Below are 15170 nucleotides of genomic sequence, written 5' to 3' on the forward strand. Positions count from 1 at the left end.
GTCTGTGTGTCTGTCTGTGTGTGTCTGTCTGTGTCTGTGTGTCTGTCTGTGTGTACCGTTCCGGCCTTCATAGGTGCTCGCTAACAGCACTTGCCCCTACAGTCTGTTAAGGCTATACGGGGGATCTTTATCTGCCTGTGTCTGTCTGTGTGTCTGTCTGTGTGTCTGTGTGTCTATTCAACATCGCCTTGCCAGGCACACTGAGGAGAGGCTTGCGTAGCCCAAATGTGGTTTCAGGAAAGGGCGGTCCTGCACAGATGCCATATTTTCTGTCCGTCTGCTACAGCAGAGGTGGAGGGAATTCCAACAAGACCTACATCTCTGCTTTATTGACCTGGTCAAGGCCTATGATACCATCAGTAGGCCTGGGCTCTGGGTCATTGTTCGTGCTTTTGCAGTCCTGACCCTCTGCTCACGATTATTAAGGACCTTCGTGATGGTGAGCGGGCCCGGGTAAAACTACGTGGCTGGGAGTCAGAGCCATTCCCTTTTTACCTTGGGGTGCAACAGAGATGTCCTCTAGCTCCCACATTATTGAACATCTATTTTGACCACGTAGTTCGTGAAGCCTTCGATGGCTGTACCAGAGGAATTTCCATCTGGTACAGATACAATGGGAGGCTGATTGATGCCCAGGTGCGGTCAAGGGATAGCTCCCTATTGCTCAACCATGTTATGTATGCCGATGATCTAGTAATTGCTGCTCACTCAGAGGAGGATTTGGAGGCGCTGCTGCTGAGACTGGAGCGTGCCACTAAGAGGTGGGGCCTTACCATCAGACCCACCAAAACTAAGCACCTGCCTGGGTATTTTGTACCATTGGACACTCCACCCCCACAACTCCCATTTGGTGATGGGGCAGTTGTGGAGAGAGTGGAGAGTTTCCCATACCTGGGCAGTGTGATCATGGCCGGCTCCGGTTTAACAGCAGAGGTCTCACTCCGAATCAGTCAAGCGGCAATATCTTTTCATTGGTTGTGTAACGGTGTGTGGAAGCTACCTGGTCTGTTGCTCTGCACGAAGCTTCAGATCTTCTCGGCCACAATCATTCCCTCCCTTCTCTACGCTTGCGAAAAGTGGACCCCCCTAATGGAACATATTCGCCGCTTAAAAACATTAAGGCTGGCCTGCCTACGATCCATCCTGGGTTTAACCAGGCTGGATTGTGTGAGGAGCTCATAAATCCCAGAAAGATCTGGACAAAGTCCCATCGGTGAGCTCCTCCGCCAGGCAAGGCTGCGTTGGCTGGGTCATTTGAGGCTGAGTCGACCTAGGGGAGGCCCGGGACCGGTTCAGATAATCGTCACTGGTGTTGGCCGTGAGCGGGAATCGAACTCGTGTCGCCGGGTTCATAGCGCAGTGCGCTAACCGCTGCACTACCGCTCCCCACCCTCACTCACACACCCACTCACTCACTCACCCACCCCACCCACTCACCCCACCCACCCACCCACTCACCCACCCACCCACTCACACACCCACTCACTCACACACTCACCCACCCACCCACTCACCCATCCACTCACCCACCCACCCACCCACTCACCCACTCACTGACACACTCACCCACCCACTCACCCACCCACTCACCCACTCACTGACACACTCACCCACCCACTCACTCAACCACCCACCCACTCACCCACCCACTCACCCACCCACCCACTCACCCACCCACCCACTCACCCACTCACCCACGGCGCTGTGTGGTGGAGGGACGGAGACACACGACAGGGGAGACCACTCCCCTGTCTTCCACCGCGGGTAGTTGACTACGACTCTCACGCGGACGCAGTACTCAGCGGCGCCTGCAGGCTGAGGCAGCGCGGGGGGGCGGGTAGCGACATCCCACAAAGCGCTCCTGGCAGGAGCAAGCAGATGGTCTCAGTGTGCTGCGTTACGTGGATGACACGTCGGTGGTCTGGCCACACAGCAAAAGATACACTGAGCGCGTTTCTAAATCATCTCAACTCGCAAAACCCATCCATCCAACACACACACATGTACATTGGCCACGTTCTGTTTACGTGACAACCCTCACGAGTTGGCTGTGTCGGGTGGTCGCGGGTTTTAAACGACACATCATTTATATATTTACGTGATCTAACCCAAAAAACCCTTTTGGATGATATTGGTCGCGAAGCCTGCTACGTGTTAACCTGAGTATCATCATCAACAGTAGTAGCAGCAGCAGCAGCAATAGCATCATCAGTAGTAGCAGCAGCAGCAGCAATAGCATCATCAGTAGTAGCAGCAGCAGCAATAGCATCATCAGTAGTAGCAGCAGCAGCAATAGCATCATCATCAGTAGTAGCAGCAGCAGCAATAGCATCATCATCAGTAGTAGTAGCATCACCACCCACCCACTCAACCACCCACTCAACCACCCACTCAACCACCTACTCAACCGCCCACCCACTCACTCACCCACCCACCCACTCACTCACCCACCCACTCACCCACCCACTCCCCCACCCACCCACTCACCCACCCACCCACCCACTCACCCACCCACCCACTCACCCACCCACCCACCCACTCACTCACTCACTCACTCACCCACCCACCCACCCACCCACCACCCACCCTCCCACTCACTCACTCACTCACCCACCCACCCACTCACTCACTCACCCACCCACTCACTCACACCCACTCCCTCACACCCACTCATTCACCCACCCACTCACCCACTGACTCACCCACTCACCCACCCACCCACTCACTCACCCACTCACACACCCACCCACCCACTCAAACACCCATCCACTCACTCACCCACCAACCCACCCACCTACCCACTCACCCACCCACCTAACCACCACCCACTCACCCACCCAACCACCACTCACCCACTCACCCACCCACCCACTCATCCACCCACTCACTCACCCACCCACTCACTCACCCACCCACCCACCACTCACACCACCCACCCACCCACTCACCCACTCACTCACCCACTCACCCCCACCCACCCACTCACCCACTCACCCACTCCACCCACTCACTCACTCACTCACCCACCCACCCACTCACCCACCCACCCACTCACCCACCCACTCACTCACCACTCATTCACCCACTCACCCACCCACTCACTCACCACTCATTCACCCACCCACCCACTCACTCACCACTCACTCACCCACCCACCCACCTCCCCACCCACCCACTCACCCACCCACTCACTCACCACTCATTCACCCACTCTCACCGTGCTAGTGACACCCCTCCTTGTGGAGACCTCGGCTTGCAGATGGTAGTGCACGTCACTCTGCGCCATCCTCCTCCTCCACTCGCTGCTCATGGAGACCCGCACGGGACAGCTCCCACGCCTTCCGCTCTCCCTCATTGTCGTCGTCATCACCGTCACCACCATCACCGCCATCATCATCATCACCGTCACCGCCATCACCGCCATCATCATCATCATCATCAGCGTCACCGCCATCACCGTCACTGCCATCACCGCCACCGCCATCACCGTCGGCCCCATCACCGCCATCACTGTCACCCGCCATCACCCTCATCGTCGTCATCAGCGTCGCCACCATCACCGTCACCGCCATCACCCTCATCATCATCATCATCGTAGTTATCACCGTCACCGCCATCACCGTCGCCCCATCACCGTCGCCACTATCATCCTCATCATCACCCTCATCATCATCATCACCCTCATCATCATCATCACCCTCATCATCCTCATCATCACCCTCATCATCATCATCACCCTCATCATCATCATCGTAGTCATCATCGTCGTAGCCATCGTCGTCATCATCTTCGTAGTCCTCACCCTCCTCACCACCACACTCCTCCCCCTCCTCACCACCCTCCCCCTCATCATCACCCCCCTCCTCCTCCAGCGTCATGTTCTTGTGCAGCATCAAGGTGACAGTCGGAGCACTCAGCACGGCTGAGACACGGGGGGGGGGGGGGGGGAGAGTCACGGGTGGGGAGGGGTGAGGGAGATGACGTCATCTCCCTCGTCTGGTGAGATGACGTCATCTCACTCACCTGGTGAGGAGATGACGTCATCTCACTCACCCCCCTAGCCTGAACAGACTGTTGGTGCCAGAGCAGCACACACAGACACACACACAGACACAGACACTCACACAGACACACACACAGACATACACACAGAGACACACAGACACACACAGACACACATACAGAGACACACACAGACACACACAGAGACACTCACACAGACACACAGAGAGACACACACAGTGACACACAGAGACACACACAGACACACACAGAGACACACACACAGAGACAACAACAACCGCCATTCGCCACTAAGTGGCGGTGACGTCACCACGACGCTTGTGCCAGGCCAAGTGCACCTTGAGGCTACCACGTGAAGTGTCGAACGCCCGCTGGCAGGAGGTCACGGGGCAGACCCAGCAGGTGCCACGGGTCGACTGACCGAGATGACCGAGATGACTGGCTGATGCACCACCTGTGCCCCCTACTGTAGCCAACTTGCTGTGCTTTAGCCACCCGGCGCTCCGCTCGTTGTTGTGAGCGTCGCTCCTCCGCCCTCCGTTGTTGTTGGAGGGCGACTGCCTCCAACTGCCCAGTAGCGTCCTTCACGAGCCTCCTCCACAGAGGCCGATCTTGACACCGCTGGTACCAGTCATCGGCAAGTCCACTCAGCTCCACGTCCTCCTGTACCACATCACTCCATCTCTTCTCTAGCCCGTGCCGCGCCCGTTTAGCCCCCTCGATCCGGCCGAACAAAAGCTGTTTAGGCATGCGGTGGCTGGGCATGCGGGCTACATGACCCAGCCAACGCAGCCTTGCCTGCCGGAGGAGCTCACCGATGGGACTTTGCCCAGATCTTTCAAGGATTTGTGAGCTCCTCACACAATCCAGCCTGGTTAAACCCAGGATGGATCGTAGGCAGGCCAGCCTAAATGTTTCCAACCGGCGAAGATGCTCCACTAGGGGGGGTCCACGTTTCGCAAGCGTAGAGAAGGGAGGGAATGACCGTGGCCGAGAAGACCTGAAGCTTCGTGCGGAGCGACAGACCAGGTAGCTTCCACACAGCGTTACGCAACCGATGAAAAGATATTGCCGCTCGACTGATTCGGAGTGAGACCTCTGCTGATAAACTGGAGCCGGTCATAAGCACACTGCCCAGGTATGGGAAACTCTCCACTCTCTCCACAACTGCCCCATCACCAATTGGGAGTTGTGGGGGTGGAGTGTCCGATGGTACAAAATACCCAGGCAGGTGCTTAGTTTTGGTGGGGCTGATGGTAAGGCCCCACCTCTTAGTGGCACGCTCCAGTCTCAGCAGCAGCGCCTCCAACTCCTCTTCTGAAGTGAGCAGCAATTACCAGATCATCGGCATACATAACGTGGTTGACCAATAGGGAGCCATCCCTTGATCGCACCCGGGCATCGATCAGCCTCCCATTGTATCTGTACCAGATGGAAATTCCCCCGGTACAGCTATTGAAGGCTTCACGAACTACGCGGTCGAAATAGATGTTAAATAATGTGGGAGCCAGAGGACATCCCTGTCGCACCCCAAGGTGTACAGGGAAAGGCTCCGACTCCCGGCCACGTAGTTTTACCCGGGCCCGCTCACCATCATGAAGGTCCTTAATGATCGTGAGCAGAGGGTCAGGGACTCCGAAAGCACGAAGAACAACCCAGAGCCCAGGCCTACTGATGGTATCATAGGCCTTGACCAGGTCAATAAAGCAGAGATGTAGGTCTTGTTGGAATTCCCTACACCTCTGCTGTAGCAGACGGACAGAAAATATGGCATCTGTGCAGGACCGCCCTTTCCTGAAACCGCATTGGGGCTCCGCAAGCCTCTCCTCAGCGTGCCTAGCAAGGCGATGTTGAATAATCCTTGCCAGGACCTTTCCCGGCACACTGAGGAGTGAGATGCCCCTGTAGTTGTTACAGTCGGTACGGTCCCCCTTCTTAAAGAGGGGAACCACCAGGGCATCCTTCCAGTCCTGCGGAACCCGTCCAGTGGTCCAGACTGTTGTTATGATGTCATATAGGGCAGTCTGTGCACAAACGCCACCCTCCCTCAGCATTTCGCTTGGGAGATCATCTCTGCCCGGTGCCTTTCCTGGTCTCAGACTCCGGATCGCCTTCAGTACTTCCTCAACAGATGGCACCTCAGCCAGCCACTCACAGGGGGTGACCTCTTCCAATATTTGAGGCACCGCAGCCTCAGCAGGGTTATCACCACTTTGTGCCATGATGTTTTCCTGGCTGAGAGCATTTCCCTCCCCCAGGACCTCACAGAAATGCTCAGCAAATCTGCAAACCTGTTCCTGGGGGTCGGAGATTGGATCACCGTTTTTTCCTCTAATGATGGTAATAGGTGTGGCGCTGCAGGTTACTTTTTTGATGGAGTTAAATAGTGATTTGTGATCACGGGCCACTGAGGCAGACTCCATCTCCTCAGCAACCCGCGACCACCACCCATCCTTACAGCGCCTGACGGCTCTCCGAACTTCCGAGCGAAGGCTGCGGTAAACCTCCTCATTCTCTGACGTGGGATGCTGTAGGCGATGAGAGTGGGCCTGACGCTTTTTCTCAATTAACCTAAACACCTCCTCTGTCAGCCAGGGTTTCTGGGGAGGTCTGGACCGCGTACCCAAAGCAGCCATTGCAGCTGCATGAGTCACAGTCTTAAACCTCGCCCATTTCCCCTCGACATCAGGTGGAGTGGGGGACGATGCCAACCCCAGCTGCAAGCGATGAAATTCTCGCTTGCAACTTTCATCAGCTAACTGAGACCAGGCCACTTTTGGTTGGAATGGGATCCTGGGTGTACACCCACCACCGGAGTGGAAGAAAGGCAGGCGCATCTTACAGATGACTAGTCGATGGTCAGAGGACAGATCAGCTCCACGGTAGGTCCTGGACATAGACACACACACAGAGACACACACACACACAGAGACACACAGACACACGCACAGAGACACACAGACACACACACGCAGTGACACAGACACACACACACAGTGACACACACACAGAGACACACACACAGAGACATAGACACACACACAGAGACACACACACAGAGACATAGACACACACACAGAGACACACACACAGAGACATAGACACACACACAGAGACACACACACAGAGACATGGACACACAGAGACACAGACACACACATAGACACACACACAGAGACACACGCAGAGACACACACACACACAGAGACACACACACAGAGACAGACACACACAGAGAGACACACACAGACACACACGCAGAGACACACAGAGACACACATGCAGAGACACAGACACACACACAGAGACATAGACACACACACAGACACACACACAGAGACACAGACACACACAGAGACGACATGGACACACACGTAGACATGCAGAGACACACACACACAGAGACATGGACACACACGCAGAGACACGTAGAGACACACAGAGACATGCACGCAGAGACACAAAGACACGCAGAGACATAGACACAGACACACCGTTACAGACACAGACACACGCAGAGACACAGACACGCACAGAGACTGGCAGTTGATGCTGCAGCTGCTGCATAGAGTTTGTGTCTCTCTTGTCTTTCTGTTGTCGAGTGGATTTTCTTTCCGGGCCCTCTGGTTTTCCCCTCCACATTTGAGAGACGTGAGTTGCTAGAGTCTTTGCCAACTGCTATAAAGGTTCACGTGATGATGATGATGAACCTCATTGGTAGAACTATCATCGGTAATGCCCAGGTCAGGGCCTTCGAAAAGAGAGCTTACACACACAGCATCTCAATGAGGCCCTTGCCCGCTAAAATAAACGCGGTCTAGTTTCTAGTTCAAGTCTCGTGCACAACAACAACAACATCATCACGATGCGCCCACCTGCTCAGAGCAGTTCCAGCCCAGGTAAGTGAACTTGCCACCTTTATTACCATCACCAGCACCACCACCAGCAGCAGCACCACCAGCACCAGCAGCAGCACCACCAGCAGCACCACCAGCAGCAGCACAATGTCTCCCCCAGCAAACAACAAAACAGCTGGGCAGGCAGCGTCACTCACTCACGGGGCAGGCAGCCAGGCAGCGAGAGACGAGGCCACGTCTCCAACGCTGGGACACGTGGCGACGACAAACAGAACCGCGATGGGCAAAGCCCCCCCCCCCCCCCCCCCCGAGTCGAACGGACGACGCTTTTCTGTCGATTCTCTCGGATAGTTCTGGAAAATATGTCATGGACCTGCACTCAACAACGCACGCTCACACTCACCACCACCCTCACCACCCTCACCACCACCACCCTCACCACCCTCACCACCACCACCCTCACCACCACCCACCCACCACCACCCACCACCCTCACCACCACCCTCACCACCACCACCCACCACCACCCACCCACCACCACCCACCCACCACCACCCTCACCACTCTGGGTGGTGAGTCTGTGGGTCTCTGTGTGTTGAGTCTGTGGGTCTCTGTGTGGTGAGTCTGTGGGTCTCTGTGTGGTGAGTCTATGGGTCTCTGTGTGGTGAGTCTGTGGGTCTCTGTGTGGTGAGTCTGTGGGTCTCTGTGATGAGTCTGTGGGTCTCTGTGTGGTGAGTCTATGGGTCTCTGTGTGGTGAGTCTATGGGTCTCTGTGTGGTGAGTCTATGGGTCTCTGTGTGGTGAGTCTATGGGTCTCTGTGTGGTGAGTCTATGGGTCTCTGTGTGGTGAGTCTGTGGGTCTCTGTGATGAGTCTGTGGGTCTCTGTGTGAGTCTGTGGGTCTCTGTATGGGTCTCTGTGTAGTGAGTCTCTGTGTGGTGAGTCTGTGGGTCTCTGTGTGGTGAGTCTGTGGGTCTCTGTGTGGTGAGTCTATGGGTCTCTGTGTGGTGAGTCTATGGGTCTCTGTGTGGTGAGTCTGTGGGTCTCTGTGTGGTGAGTCTGTGGGTCTCTGTGTGGTGAGTCTGTGGGTCTCTGTGTGGTGAGTCTGTGGGTCTCTGTGTGGTGAGTCTGTGGTCTCTGTGTGGTGAGTCTGTGGGTCTCTGTATGGTGAGTCTGTGGGTCTCTGCTGTGGTGAGTCTGTGGGTCTCTGTGTGGTGAGTCTGTGGGTCTCTGTGTGGTGAGTCTGTGGGTCTCTGTGTGGTGAGTCTGTGGGTCTCTGAGTGGTGAGTCTGTGGGTCTCTGAGTGGTGAGTCTGTGGGTCTCTGAGTGGTGAGTCTATGGGTCTCTGTGTGGTGAGTCTATGGGTCTGTGTGTAGTGAGTCTGTGGGTCTCTGTGTGGTGAGTCTGTGGGTCTCTGTGTGGTGACTCTGTGGGTCTCTGTGTGGTGAGTCTGTGGGTCTCTGAGTGGTGAGTCTGTGGGTCTCTGTGTGGTGAGTCTGTGGGTCTCTGTGTGGTGAGTCTGTGGGTCTCTGTGTGGTGAGTCTGTGGGTCTCTGTGTGGTGAGTCTGTGGGTCTCTGAGTGGTGAGTCTGTGGGTCTCTGAGTGGTGAGTCTGTGGGTCTCTGAGTGGTGAGTCTGTGGGTCTCTGAGTGGTGAGTCTATGGGTCTCTGTGTGGTGAGTCTATGGGTCTGTGTGTAGTGAGTCTGTGGGTCTCTGTGTGGTGAGTCTGTGGGTCTCTGTGTGGTGACTCTGTGGGTCTCTGTGTGGTGAGTCTGTGGGTCTCTGAGTGGTGAGTCTGTGGGTCTCTGAGTGGTGAGTCTGTGGGTCTCTGTGTGGTGAGTCTGTGGGTCTCTGTGTGGTGAGTCTATGGGTCTCTGAGTGGTGAGTCTGTGGGTCTCTGTGTGAGTGAGTCTATGGGTCTGTGTGAGTGAGTCTATGGGTCTCTGTGTGAGTGAGTCTATGGGTCTCTGTGTGAGTGAGTCTATGGGTCTCTGTGAGTGAGTCTATGGGTCTCTGTGTGAGTGAGTCTATGGGTCTCTGTGTGATGAGTCTGTGGGTCTCTGTGTGGTGGGTCTATGGGTCTCTGTGTGGTGAGTCTATGGGTCTCTGTGTGTGAGTCTAAGGGTCTCTGTGTGGTGAGTCTACGGGTCTCTGAGTGGTGAAGTCTGTGGGTCGCTGTGTGGTGAGTCTGTGGGTCTCTGTGTGGTGAGTCTGTGGATCTCTGTGTGGGTCTCTGTGTGATAAGTCTGTGGTTCTCTGTGTGGTGAGTCTGTGGGTCTCTGTGTGGTGAGTCTATGGGTGTCTGTGTGGTGAGTCTGTGGGTCCTCTGTGTGGCTCTCTGTGTGATGAGTCTGTGGGTCTATTTGTGGTGAGTCTATGGGTGTCTGTGTGGTGAGTCTGTGGGTCTCTGTGCGAGTCTTTGGGTCTCTGTGTGGTGAGTCTGTGGGTCTCTGTGTGGCGAGTCTTTGGGTCTCTGTGTGAGTACCGGACATCACACAACTAAAAGCTTCAATATAAAGTCGGGGTGAGGGGGGTGGGTGAGAAATAACTTTTCACCATCAATATAACAACAGCAACAAGGACGGTACTACTACAGTGGCCGCCTTGCCCACAAACACACAAACTTCCGACTCCGACTCTTGACACCTCATCCTCCACCTCTTCTCCTCTTACACCTCCGTCTCCGCGTGCCGCTCCGTCATCCGCGCCGTGGCGGCCTCCTCGTCGCTGGAGGGAGCGGAGAAAGTAGGCGAGGGTGATGCGCACGTACCGGGCAGCGCGTGAGAGTGCACGGACAGTGGAACTTATTCGCGCCCGTTTCGTAGACTAAACATTTCTAATTCGGAAGACGTCACGCGACCACCGAATAAACATCGGCGGGCGTCGTCAAGGGTGGGGATCGAACCCACGACCTCCTGCGTGCCAGGCGAGGTGGTCAACATCTCTCAGTGTCTGGGATTGAACCCACGACCTCCTGCGTGCCAGGCGAGGTGGTCAACATCTCTCAGTGTCTGGGATCGAACCCACGACCTCCTGCGTGCCAGGCGAGGTGGTCAACATCTCTCAGTGTCTGGCATCGAACCCACGACCTCCTGCGTGCCAGGCGAGGTGGTCAACATCTCTCAGTGTCTGGCATTGAACCCACGACCTCCTGCGTGCCAGGCGAGGTGGTCAACATCTCTCAGTGTCTGGGATTGAACCCACGACCTCCTGCGTACCAGGCGAGGTGGTCAACATCTCTCAGTGTCTGGGATTGAACCCACGACCTCCTGCGTGCCAGGCGAGGTGGTCAACATCTCTCAGTGTCTGGATTGAACCCACGACCTCCTGCGTGCCAGGCGAGGTGGTCAACATCTCTCAGTGTCTGGCATTGAACCCACGACCTCCTGCGTGCCAGGCGAGGTGGTCAACATCTCTCAGTGTCTGGGATTGAACCCACGACCTCCTGCGTGCCAGGCGAGGTAGTCAACATCTCTCAGTGTCTGGGATTGAACCCACGACCTCCTGCGTGCCAGGCGAGGTGGTCAACATCTCCCAGTGTCTGGGATTGAACCCACGACCTCCTGCGTACCAGGCGAGGTAGTCAACATCTCTCAGTGTCTGGGATTGAACCCACGACCTCCTGCGTACCAGGCGAGCTGGTCAACATCTCTCAGTGTCTGGGATTGAACCCACAACCTCCTGCGTGCCAGGCGAGGTGGTCAACATCTCCCAGTGTCTGGGATTGAACCCACGACCTCCTGCGTGCCAGGCGAGGTAGTCAACATCCTCTCAGTGTCTGGGATTGAACCCACGACCTCCTGCGTGCCAGGCGAGGGTGGTCAACATCTCTCAGTGTCTGGGATTGAACCCACGACCTCCTGCGTTCCAGGCGAGGTGGTCAACATCTCTCAGTGTCTGGGATTGAACCCATGACCTCCTGCGTTCCAGGCGAGGTAGTCAACATCTCTCAGTGTCTGGGATTGAACCCACGACCTCCTCCGTGCCAGGCGAGGTGGTCAACATCTCTCAGTGTCTGAGATTGAACCCACGACCTCCTGCGTGCCAGGCGAGGTGGTCAACATCTCTCAGTGTCTGGGATTGAACCCACGACCTCCTGCGTACCAGGCGAGGTGGTCAACATCTCTCAGTGTCTGGGATTGAACCCACGACCTCCTGCGTACCAGGCGAGGTAGTCAACATCTCTCAGTGTCTGGGATTGAACCCACGACCTCCTGCGTACCAGGCGAGGTGGTCAACATCTCTCAGTGTCTGGGATTGAACCCACGACCTCCTGCGTGCCAGGCGAGGTAGTCAACATCTCTCAGTGTCTGGGATTGAACCCACGACCTCCTGCGTTCCAGGCGAGGTGGTCAACATCTCTCAGTTTCTGGGATTGAACCCACAACCTCCTGCGTACCAGGCGAGGTGGTCAAGAACTCTCAGTGTCTGGGATGGTGGTGGTGGTGGTGGTGGCGGTGGTGATGATGGTGGTGGCGGTGGTGGCGGTGGTGGCGGCGGTGGTGGCGGTGATGGTGGCGGTGATGGTGGTGGTGGTGACGGTGGTGGTGATGATGATGGTGGTGGTGGTGGCGGTGGTGATGATGATGGTGGTGGTGGCGGTGCGGTGACGGTGGGTGGCGGTGGTGGTGGCGGTGGTGGTGACGGTGGGTGACGGTGGTGGTGGTGGTGACGGTGGTGGCAGTGGTGGTGATGATGATGGTGGTGGTGGGCGGTGTTGATGATGGTGGGTGGTGGCGGTGGTGATGATGGTGGTGGTGGCGGTGGTGATGATGGTGGTGTTAGTGTTGGTGGCTACCTGCACTCGGCAGAGACGGCATCTCTCTCGGGCACCAGGCTCGGGGAGCTCCCTCCTTGCTCGTCCGCTGGGGAACGAGAACATCGCGCAGACTGCGGAGAGCAAACTCCAAATACACAGCAGCAGCAGCAGCAGGCGTCGTCAGGGTCGTGATCGAACCCACGACCTCCTGTGTACCAGGCGAGGCAGTCAACATCTCCGTAGCCACCACAACACTCACCGTCAACATCTCATAGCCACCACAACACTCACCGCCACGTTTGCCGGCGCTCCGTGTGCCCCACGCGGTGCACACCACGAAGGGGAGGATCGCCAGCACCGCTATGGCCGCCATGAAGCTGATGGAGGCGCTGCCGCCACCGGCGGGGAGCGTCGCCTCGTCTCCCGTAGACACCGCGGTGGTGGTGGTGGTGGTGGCGGCAGCGGTGGTGGTGGTGGCGGTGGTGGCTACGGGATTGGGGACACACGCGGGGAGATATGGTGAGACGCGGGGAAACAGAGAGACACAGTGAGACAGATACAACAGAGAGACAGAGAGAGACAGGGAGACACAGACAGAGAGACACAGTGAGACAGACACAGACAGAGAAACAGAGAGAGAAACAGAGAGACACAGACAGAGATACACAGTGAGACAGATACAGACAGAGAGACAGGGAGACACAGACAGAGAGACACAGTGAGACAGATACAGAGAGAGACAGGGAGACACAGACAGAGAGACACAGTGAGACAGATACAGACAGAGAGACAGGGAGAGACAGAGATACACAGACAGAGAGACAGAGAGAGACAGACACAGACAGAGAAACAGAGAGAGAAACAAAGAGACACAGACAGAGAGACATAGTGAGACAGAGAGAGACAGGGAGACACAGACAGAGAGACACAGTGAGACAGATACAGACAGAGAGACAGAGAGAGACAGGGAGACACAGACAGAGAGACACAGTGAGACAGATACAGACAGAGAGACAGAGAGACACAGTGAGACAGATACAGACAGAGAGACAGGGAGACACAGACAGAGAGACACAGTGAGACAGATACAGACAGAGAGACAGAGAGAGACAGGGAGACACAGACAGAGAGACACAGTGAGACAGATACAGACAGAGCGACAGAGAGACAGGGAGACACAGACAGACACAGTGAGACAGATACAGACAGAGAGACAGGGAGACACAGACAGAGAGACACAGTGAGACAGATACAGACAGAGAGACAGGGAGACACAGACAGAGAGACACAGTGAGACAGATACAGACAGAGAGACAGAGAGAGAGACAGGGAGACACAGACAGAGAGACACAGTGAGACAGATACAGAGAGACAGGGAGACACAGACAGAGAGACACAGTGAGACAGATACAGACAGAGAGACAGAGAGAGAAACAGAGAGACACAGACAGAGTGGGATGCTGAGCAGTGTTGTTGTATGAGGTTAGTGATGAGGTTTTGGTCTTCATCACTTTTCTGTCTGTCTTGTGTGCGTCTCTGTGTGTCTGTGTTTGTCTGTGTGTGGCAGTGTCTGTCCGTGTGTGTCTGTGTGTGTCTGTGGCTGTCTGTTGTCTGTGTGTGTGGCCTGGCACAAGCGTCGTGGTGATGTCACCACCACTTAGTGGCAAATGGTGGTTGTTGTTGTCTGTGTGTGGCTGTGTGTGTCTGTCTGTGTCTGTGTGTCTGTCTGTGTGTGGCTGTGTATGTACCGTTCTGGCCTTCATAGGTGCTCGCTAACAGCACTTGCCACTACAGTCTGTTAAGGGCTATACGGGGGATCTTTATCTGTCTGTGTCTGTCTGTGTGTGTCTGTCTATGTGTGTCTATTCAACATCGCTTTGCCAGGCACACTGAGGACAGGCTTGCGGAGCCCCAATGTGGTTAAGAAAAGGGTGGTCCTGCACAGATGCCATATTTTCTGTCCGTCTGCTACAGCAGAGGTGTAGGGAATTCCAACAAGACCTACATCTCTGCTTTATTGACCTGGTTAAGGCCTATGATACCATCAGTAGGACTGGGCTCTGGGTCACTGTTCGTGCTTTTGCAGTCCCTGACCCTCTGCTCACGATTATTAAGGACCTTCGTGATGGTGAGCGGGCCCGGGTAAAACTACGTGGCTGGGAGTCAGAGCCATTCCCTTTTTACCTTGGGGTGCAACAGGGATGTCCTCTAGCTCCCACATTATTGAACATCTATTTTGACCACGGAGTTCGTGAAGCCTTCGATGGCTGTACCAGAGGAATTTCCATCTGGTACAGATACAATGGGAGGCTGATCGATGCCCAGGTGCGGTCAAGGGATGGCTCCCTATTGCTCAACCACGTTACGTATGCCGATGATCTGATAATTGCTGCTCACTCAGAAAGAGGAGTTGGAGGCGCTGCTGCTGAACCTGGAGCTTGCCACTAAGAGGTGGGGCCTTACCATCAGACCCACCAAAACTAAGCACCTGCCTGGGTATTTTGTATCATCGGACACTCCACCCCCACAACT

The 15170-nt window shown here is 55.7% G+C and overlaps 1 long non-coding RNA gene across 1 annotated transcript; it reads right to left on the minus strand.

The window, feature by feature from the left end:
* Nucleotides 1-10053: 10053 nt before the first annotated feature.
* Nucleotides 10054-13051, minus strand: LOC133361817 (uncharacterized). Its single transcript, XR_009757421.1, has 3 exons — nucleotides 12930-13051; nucleotides 12678-12744; nucleotides 10054-10606 (listed from the first exon to the last, which is right to left on the minus strand). It is a non-coding gene; the product is annotated as an uncharacterized LOC133361817 (long non-coding RNA).
* Nucleotides 13052-15170: the final 2119 nt, after the last annotated feature.

This window comes from Lethenteron reissneri, unplaced genomic scaffold (assembly GCF_015708825.2).
Source record: "Lethenteron reissneri isolate LAM-NWPU_2019-01 unplaced genomic scaffold, ASM1570882v1 scaffold_1245, whole genome shotgun sequence".
Taxonomy (NCBI): Eukaryota; Metazoa; Chordata; class Hyperoartia; order Petromyzontiformes; family Petromyzontidae; genus Lethenteron; species Lethenteron reissneri.